The sequence below is a fragment of the Notothenia rossii genome (genome assembly GCF_949606895.1).
Source record: "Notothenia rossii genome assembly, chromosome: 1".
Taxonomy (NCBI): domain Eukaryota; kingdom Metazoa; phylum Chordata; class Actinopteri; order Perciformes; family Nototheniidae; genus Notothenia; species Notothenia rossii.
The window spans coordinates 59,620,229-59,630,338 of NC_136912.1; the positions used below are offsets into that span (position 1 = coordinate 59,620,229).

The following is a 10,110-nucleotide window of genomic DNA, read 5'->3' on the forward strand; positions in this document are numbered from 1 at the left end:
ATGTTGTGACCATAGACTGTATGGGTTGTGACGTGTGTGTGTGTGTGTGTGTGTGTGTGACGTGTGAAGTTAAGGACAAAAGTTCACTCACTTTTTTTGGTATCCAAGTGATTCAGCTATTGAATTAGCAGTAATGGATATTCGGCGATTTTTAAAACGTCCAATTTCGTCTTCAGCTTCAACAACAGAAGAGGCACCGACTGAGCCTAACTTTACCAACCAGCAGCCGTCACAATGTCAAGTGGCAGACACGCAAACGAGCAGCTCTGGATTAGCTAACGTTAGCCCCACAGCGGAGAGCTCTGGATTAGCAGGACCAGCTAACATTAACCCCACAGCAGGGAGACCACCGGCACCGGGGCCGTCAGTGGGTCATGATGATCTTGGGGAAAAGCACAGCTGTCCCAAGCAGCCTACTTTATCCGATTTCCCCTCAAAAATGTTTGGGAAAACGAAACGATCATTTTCCACGTACTATTACAAGAACTATCCCTGGCTGGAATATTCAGTACGAATTGATGCCGTCTTCTGTTTTTCATGCCGCCACTTCCAGACTGACAGCGGTGTGGAGGATTCCTTTAGAAAGGGCCTGAGTGACTGGAAAAAACTAAGCAGCAAACTGGAGAAACATGCACAATCCCAGGCCCATCTGAACTGCATGGTTAAATGGGATAACTATAAAGTGACTGCATCTTCTGGATCTATTGCAGCGAAACTTTCCCGAAGCCACAAAGATTCTGTTGAGAAGAACAGATCTTATTTGTGCAAAATTGTTGATATTGTGAGGCTGTTGTCCAAACTCGGATTGCCTTTTCGTGGGCATCGGGAGGGAAGCGAGTCAGAGTCGCGTGGAAATGTTCTTGAGGTTTGTGGATTTTTCTCCAAGTATGATTCTGCTTTTAAAAACATGCAGTCCAACTATTTCAATGCTACTAGCCCGGATTTCCAGAACGAAGTCATTGACATATGCGCTAACTTAGTTCGTGCAGAAATTGAAGAGAAAGTGCAGGATACTGGATTTTTTTCTATAATTGCAGATGAGGCCAGGTCTTGCAAAACGGAACAATTATCAGTATATATCAGATATGCAGAGCAGCTTGAAATCAAGGAGCGTTTTTTGTGTTTTATTGATTGCTCAGCATCTCGCAACGCGGCTGGGATTGTGGAAGCAATAAACAAAGGACTTGAGATGTGTGGACTGAAACATATCCCAGTTGTTGCCCAGAGTTACGATGGTGCCTCCGTCATGTCTGGTCACGTTTCTGGTGTGCAGCAGCGCATCAAAGAGACCCACCCATACGCAGTGTACGTGCACTGCATGGCACACAAACTAAATCTGGTGCTTATGGAGTGTTGTGCTGTCAACCGCAGCGTGAAAACATTCCTGAACGTCATTGACAAACTCTACTCTGTATTTGCAGAGCCGTCAAACCATCATCGATTAATTGAAATGCAGAAATCACTGAATCTGAAACAAACTGAAATAATACAGCCAAGTGAGACAAGATGGGCGTACAAGTGGCGATCTGTGAATTCCGTTAAAACTCACTACTCTGCAATTATAGGGTGCCTGAGAGAAATGAGTGACGAGGGAGACAAGTGGTCTGTGGAGGCCAGTGGCCTTTATGCCCACATGACCAGAATGTCTTTCATTACATGTGTTATTGTATTGGAAGACATACTGCGTGTGATTCATGTTACGCACAAGGCCCTACAGTCCTCCAGCTGCACACTCTCCGAAGCTGCAGCGCTTACCGACAACCTGAAGGCGCACTTCAAATCTCAGAGACAAGTAGATACGTGGAGCAATATGTGGGGATCAGTGAAACAGTTCTGCCGGGACAACAACGTGCCAGTACCTGGGGATGCAGATGTTGAGTGTCAGACTCCGGGTCCCCTTGCACCCAAAAGAAAACGGGTTACAAAACCCCCGACCTCCCTCGACAGTTTCCTGGTTACAACTACTTTGGGCCAAAGAGAAACTGATGAAAGTGGCGCACAAATGTCACAGAGTGATACAGCTGGATATCAGCAGCACCTCTATCTCCCTGTGCTGGACACCCTCATCAACGAACTAGACAGACGATTCACGGGAGAGTCCATAGAGCTGGCACGAGCATGCGGAGCAGTGTTTAAATGTCAGAAAAAAGGAATTGAACCTCTCGTACAAAAATACGCACAGCTGCTCAAAATTCACCCTCTCCTTCTTGGAGCAGAGATGGACCTTGTTAAAGCCTCTGCTGTCGCACCTGTTGCACTTGAGCATCTCCGAAAGACTGTTAAAAAGGAGAGCTTATCCAATCTATACAAGATGCTCCAATTGGCACTGACTCTGCCTATCGGATCTGCCACCTCTGAGAGAAGTTTTTCTGCAATGAGGAGAATTCGGAACTGGCTGCGGTCAACGATGGGAGGAACAAGATTTTCCTCACTTGCAGTTCTTCACATTGAGGACGACATAACCGCACAGCTGTCACCTGAGGGGATAGTGGACGTATATGCGGAACGTAAAAAACGGCGTCTACTTCTGAACTAAGGTAGGACACCAAGGGATATAAGTAGTTATCAAATAAGTATAAGATATGCACAGTTTTGATACGTTTTTTTACAGTTATGTAATGCACTGTTGTTGGGGGGAGTGACCGCCCCTTCCATATGAGTGTGTGTGTACGGCGGGCATGAGGCGTGCATGACGGGACGAGTTGTGTTCGTATGTGGAAAAAGTCATACTCAGTGCGGTGAGCACGAAATAGTTGGGACTGTGTACTGAGTGACGTCAGTAAAAAAGGTTTGCCCCCCCCAAGCGCAAATGTCAAACTCCGCCTATGCCGTTACCACAGCAGGGACAAAGGTGTGGTTCACCTCCAAGGCCTTCGACAGGATCACCTCCATCGCCCCTTCAGTATCCCAAAAGCGCGCTCAATGATGCTGCGCGCTTTGGCATGGCTAGCCGTTGAAGCGGCTCTGTACCCTCCCCCTGTAGTGGCTCCCGATACGGGGTTACGACCGTAATGGGGTGTACAGATAGCACGGATAGCCACCATCTCCCACAACAAAGTACCCTGGTGGAGGGTACAGAGCCTCTTTGGAAAAAAAGGTACTGTTTTTTTAGGACACGGGTGTCGTGCACTGAGCCCGGAAATCCTACGAATGTTTGTAGGAATTTACCCTTCCCATCGCATACAGCCTGCAGCTGTATGGAAGGAAAGAGCTTCCGATTTATGTAGTCCTGGCCACTGGGTCCGGGTGGGGTCTTTATTCTAATGTGGCACCCATCAATGGCACCCACACATGAACTAAATGCCGGGCTATCGGCCAACTGCTGGAAGCCCTGCCCGACCTCCTCCAGCTCTGGACCAGCAAGCAGCCTGATCACAGACTGCCTGAGAGCAGCGATGTCCTCCACTCCCTGGTGGACCAGTCTGTGGACCGTGGAGAGGGGTACCTGAAAGGCCCGGGACACCCGGCCTGTCTCCTCTCCTTGACACCGCATCAAGGCCTCAGGGAGTCTCGGCTTATCCTGAAGTCCTTCAGCAGGCACCCATCTCCGCAGTACAGCTCCACCGGGACACTGCTGTTCAAACTTTTGTATGAGTGTGGGTGAACCTGCAGGAAGAATATAATGTACAGGTCAATACCTTTATCCATCAAACTAAACTGCACCTACATATTCTGTCATAACAAATGAATCTATTGTTGTATTCCAATGAAAAAAGCCAGCTATTTTTCAACTATTTAAAACAATTGTAATCGAACACTCAAATACCTCAAGATGAAGCAAGATGGCTTTGCGCATTCTCGCTTTCCAGCGCTGGGATCGGCTTCTCTCCTGATTCCTGTTGTTCGTCAGAAGTGTTTGCCACTGCCGTAAGGCACATGCTACAGCGGGTTTCATGACTCAATTTGTTTCATGTGGTCACTGAATATGTTTTTCGTTGCTGAGATTTAAATCACAGGTGTGCCTGGACCTTATATAGCCTGTCAGGTCCCTCATGATTCGTTAATTACGTGGATTAGCAGGTGTTTTGTGAAAGAGGTGTGAGTTGATGATTTATCATGTCATTTAGCTACTAGTTTAAAAAGGTTAACATAGCCTATAGTATAGTGTATAGACAGTCATTTTTTTTTTTGTGTGTGTGTTTGTATGTGTGCATGTGTTAATATATGAAACGTACATAAGCCTCATGTAGCCTATATGTCTCCCTTTATTTGTAGGGTACTTTTTATAATAATGTTTTAGTGCTGCCCAATACAGAAGAGATGCTAGTATGTGTCGAAAATACTCATACATTCGTGTCATACTTGTTGCAAATTGAATTAAAAGTAAATATGTGGGGGAACAATGTTCAGCCAATCTAACAGAGATTACAAAATACAGCGCTCTAACAAAACACTCACAGCTGATCTGTGGCCACGTCATAATTAACGGACGTCGCTTTAATATGACCGCGCAGAGGAGAGGGTTATGGCTAGAAAGGATCCGTTTAATGTAAATATGACGTCACGTTCTCGTTCTAACTCTCGTTGTAATCGGAGCGGCTCGGCTGTAATCGGAAAGGGTCGGGGTGGGCGGGACGCGGGAAGATCGCGGGAAGATCGAGAAGAGACGTCGTTCTAACTCTCGTTGTAATCAGAGCAGTGGTAACCACTCAAAGTCCTCAAGAGATAGGAAACGACAGCAGTGTGGGACCTTATTGCGGGAAATTACTGAGCACACATACCACCTACAGGATGAGACGTTCATGTGAACAGTGATATCAAGACTAAATGATATTTTGGAGGACGTAAAGCAACACACCCCACATGACAGTAGTCTTCCTCTAACTGTTAAATATGTTCTTTATTCTCGCGTCCAGGAGAGAAGCTTTAAAATGAGACTAAATGGAGTCTCTGAAAAGATTCAAATGGGATACTTTAATTAAAAAAGGCGCGGTAGTGTTACAGACAGAATATTGTTCCGGCAGAAAACAGCTGTGATCTGGTTCTCCTGAGCAAGAAGAAGACAGCGGATCTCTCCTCCGGCGCTGCTATATACAGTATATCCTCTGCTGGCTCCTCCCCGCCAGCCGGCTCACCTCGTCTCCAATGTCCGTTATTGCATTTAAACAGAGGATAGGTTCTTTTCACATTCAATATATGCTTAACACGCCGTTTCTCCTCATATTCTCTTTCATCACTTTTCATTTAACACATTCTAAACGCTGTAATCAATACTCTAAACAATACTTCTCGGCTCGTTTGGTTTCCGGTCATTCCGGATGTTGCCACATGCTACTCTCGTCTGTAAACAATAATGTATTCAAATAAACTGTACTTTCATTTAATATTCAACATGGTAGTATCTCGACATCTATCGTTGTAGTGTTAAATCAGTAGGTTTCGGTTTTCACCACACCAAGTCATTTCGCTTCTCAATTCACCTCTTTAGGAAATCGTATATTAGCCACATGCTACATGCTAACCGTAGATGAAGGATTTTCAGAATAAAAGCTTAACTGCTTGTGCACAATAATTTCTGGTTTTTCAGTATAAAAGAGCGTTTAAACTGACGGTATGTTTAAGCTACATTATACCATCAAAACATTGATTTTAATTTCTAACATAACCTTCACGCCCCCCAAACACAAAAGGCAGAGGAGGACCATAACACCTCTCAGTACCAGCCATCGTAGACACCCTTTTTCAGGCCGGGTGGGTCATAAAGCTGAGGTCATGAGATCCAACTACAGAGTGGACAGCTTGAACAAGATTTTAAAAGCTAAGTCCCCAGAGCCTAATGCGGGAGGAGCAGGCAGGGGTACGAAGAGGAGGATATATGCTTTAGGTAAGAACAAAGTATATTTACTTTTGCCATCTCCTCTATATTCACAAAACACAGCCAATCATCCATTCCAATCCTATGTGACATGGCACAGTTCATTTCACTCCAATAGAAATTGGTATAAAAGAGACCATAGTCTTCTCATTGTGCTTATTGCTGTGGATAGGTGTTAACTATTGTTGTTGTATTGTATCATATCAAAAGTTGTTTTCATCCAAGGCACCACCGCCAGGTGAATGTTGGAAGCTTGGAGATGAATGGAGCTGTAAAGAGGTGGTAAGTAAAACAACGTTTTTAATCCATTGCATGTGATTGATGTAGTTATAAAAAGTATATCATAAGCTGTCATTACAGTCTAAATATCTAACAGCAAAAGGAGGAGAGTCTGAGGAGGAGAGGAGATGAGGAGAACAGAGGAGAGTAGACAGCAAAAGGAGGAGAGTATGAGGAGAGGAGAACAGGAGAGGAGAGGAGACAGCAAAAGGAGGATAGTCTGAGGAGAAGATGAGGAGAGGAGAACAGAGGAAACAGGGAAAGCAGAGTAAAGAGCAGAGTTGAAAGAGAAGTTGAAAGCAGAGCAAACAGTAGCAGGAGAAGTAGAGCAAATGTAAAAGTAACTTTGAAAAGTATCAGCAAGAAGATCAGAGTTGCATAATGTTATTTTGTTTTATTCGTTACTGTTATATTAATGTTGTATGTTAATTTTTGTACATAGGATAATAAAGATGATCTTAACCTTGAACTCGATTCATGACCTCATTTCATTATTAAAACCTTAATATCAAATTACAGACTGGATTCAAATTAGGATCTCCAAATGTGTTGATGTAATGTTTGTGATAAACTGAAGGATAAAGTGTTCCTTTATGTGTTGAGAAAATTCCCCTCCCTCTTAAGCCAAGTAAGGTGTTTAAAAAGCCTCTTGGATCAGCTGGAAAATACATCATCACAAAGCTGAAAACAGCTGTTTCACTTTACTTTTGAAAGATACGACAGAGACAAAGCTACACATATATGATGATATTATAGAATATGATGCATTGCTGCAGATTAAACTACCCAACGGGATATAAAAGAGGTAAACACATCTACAGCAGTAACATGCAACATACATTTTATTGCACCAGGAGCTATCTTGGGACTTTTACTGCAACAACGTTGACTTGCCTGTGAATACAAAATAAACCATAGTGTTGCTGATCTACAGTGTTGTCATTCTTCTTTCAACAGCAAGACCACTAACAAGTATTTACATACTTAATATAGTTTAGTTTCTCGCCATCCCAAACGTAAACATTCAGCCACGTGACTGCGCTTCCGAGCCGCTCCGATTACAACCGAGCCGCTCCGATTACGAGAGTTAGAACGAGAACGTGACGTCATATTTACATTAGACGGATCCTTTCTAGCCATAACCAGAGGAGAGGAGTTCTCATTTCTCTAACCGCCTGCTGCTTCCCCTCCTCTCTCCTTGGTTCCCCTCCTCGGCTCCTCGGCTCGCATCTCCTGTGGGCGGGACTAAGTATCGAGGATAGGAGTCGAGGAGGGGAGTCGAGGAGGGGAGTTGGAGAAATGAGAAAGGGCCAGGGTGTCCTTAACACAGTCAAGTTACTGACTTATTTATAACAGCAAGAGTCAGCTATCCTCTTTTTTTTATGAAATCATTTTATATTTCCACAAAACTATAACAAACAATTGTCAGACAAAAAAAGGGTTGTGCTGAGGAATCCAATGTCTTTATTTTAAGACTTCTCTGTGTTCATAGCTGGATTTCGAGTGATCAGAAGCTGATCAATAGTGCAACCCATCCCATAGAATACAACATTTATTTCCCTGTAAATCACCCATGATGGAAGAACACAATGTTGCAGGAAGTACAAAACAGTCAGTTATCATACTCTTATCCCACATATTAATATCTCCAATCCCACCATAGTAGACCCAGGGTTAAATTATCGGTGTACGCTCCTTTAGAACACACTGGTGGTCAGCAGGGATAAATAAATAAATTTGTCAAAGAAATGAAAAACACTACTAAAGAGTAATCATAAAACTTTATTATTATGTAAGAAATAAGGGTACCAACAATGACATACAATAATACTGATAAATGGATCAGATGTTACAGTGCCAATTAATCATTAAAATGTCCAAACAATGTATGGCATGAGCTGAATACAAGGTAGACTTTTGTATCCTTTGGTAATCATTAAGAACAAATTTTCTAAGTAAGACTATGTTAAAGTTAAATAAACAAAACATGGATGAGGAATCCAACAGAAGGCAGAGAAACAGTAGCTGCAACCGAGAATCCGTTTGTCTTGTGCTCTGTGATCTGAGGAGGGAGCCGTGTCTCCAGGAGCCGCACCGTGAGACCCGTCTGATGGTTAGGAGAACTTGGCTGCTTGTGGGGGGGGTCCCAGGAAGCCTCCGGCTTGTTTGGTTGCAGCTCTGGAGGGCGCAAGGCCGAGCATCTTCTGAATGTTCTGGACAGAGGACACAGAACACAACACTCTCAAAAAGGAGAAAACATTTATTTTCTGGACACTGTGATTAAGTTTCTAGGTGTGTAAACACAAACAACTCAAATCTAAATCAAGAATGTCTCTGTTGCACAGGCTGATAAGTTCCTTAATCGTGGTGAACATGGCCACTAAAAATGGTCTGTCAATTTTCAACTCAATCCGCTTCCATAGATACTCACTAAACATGAATGTGTTTTCAATATGAAAAAACATTGAAACTATATATCTTATTTTTGTTTTATTCCCATGAGAATGGGTTAGGGGTGTCGGCACACTTTGTTGGTTATGGTCTTGTTTTGGTAAAAAAATTGAATGACACCAACTGCATGACATAAAGGGGACGTCCTTTCCCAAAGCATGAAATGGATCTATTACACTAGGAATAATAATGGTTGTTTTATACGTTTATTAACATTAGTCAACTAATTAGAGATACGCTAAGTGCAATATTGTTGACCAATACTTATTTCTGATTCAAGTCTGACTTTCCGCTTCTGAATTGCCGTCTTCCCTAAGAAATATAATTGAATGCATTACACAAACATTATTTTATGGACAGCCTGCCCTCCCCCCCCCACTCACACACTTTCCATTTCCACTGGTGGAAGCAGACCACTACCTGCCCCCCCCCCCCCCCCCGATCATCACAGCTGGCCAGGGGAGTACTCAGGACAGGCCGGTAGCCCTGACGTCACAAACCCCTCTCTCACCACACGGGTTCCAGGCGCTAGTGCCCTTTTGCAAACCAGTTTCTCGTGTTTCCGCCTGGTGGGGTCGGCTCTCGGCCCCGAAAACTGGTTTGCATTTGGAACCAAAAAAATGACAAAAACCAAGAACTGAATACGTCAGAGGGTTACATCGGAGGCTGGGGCCAGAGAAATAACCAGTTCATGGCGAGTACGGTGTAGTAGGGCTGTGCAATTAATCGTATTTAATCTCGATTACGATTTTGGCTTGCAACGATTACGAAAACAACATAATCGAAATAAAACGATTATTATTTTAAAAAAATGTAATTCTTTTTTTTATTGGTTTTTCAGTTGAATTATACTTAAAGTTCAGGGTAATCAACTGTTAAAAACATATTGTTCACAGTTTTTTTTCAATAAATAGATGTTTTCAAAGTAAATGGATAATCGTTTTTAATAATCGTGATATCAATTATTGACCAAAATAATCATGATTAGGATTTTTGCCATAATCGCACAGCCCTACGGTGTAGAAAATAAAGTTGTTAAAAGCAGTAGTGCTTAGATTACAAAGTGACTAGAAAGAGACCTACACACTAACCAGGCGTAGTGTGATGCTGATTATTTAGAGAAGTCTTTAGTCGAGCTCAGCCCTAATGTACTCACATGCATTTTCTACTATTGTTGATGTGTAAATCTGTTGGTCACTTATGTGGATTGTTGCAAGGACAGAATAGGATATTTGTCTTGTTTTTTCTTCTCTGGTTTATCATCATGAGGTTTGGATGACCTGTACCAGCTGGTTGGTGTCACCAGCTGCTATTAAAAAAGGGGATTAACACCCACACCTAAGGCTGCCAATTGTATGTCTCCTTCTGCTTCTCATTAAAAGTGCTACGTACTTATTTGAACAATGCGAATGACGTTGTTACACTCTAAATAAATGTTGTCCAGGTGTAGCAGTTACCTGTCTGATGGACATGGTGCAGAGGATGTAGAGGAAGATGAAGGAGCAGTCGGTATAGTCCTCGCCCAGCAAGTTGCGGTGCGACAGTCCCTGGATGTAGGACAGCGG

The 10,110-nt window shown here is 43.2% G+C and overlaps 1 long non-coding RNA gene across 1 annotated transcript; it reads right to left on the minus strand.

Moving 5' to 3' along the window:
• Nucleotides 1-7,856: 7,856 nt before the first annotated feature.
• On the minus strand, nucleotides 7,857-10,110 carry LOC307015153. The gene is made up of 2 exons (XR_013801431.1): nucleotides 10,003-10,110; nucleotides 7,857-8,307 (listed from the first exon to the last, which is right to left on the minus strand). It is a non-coding gene; the product is annotated as an uncharacterized lncRNA (long non-coding RNA).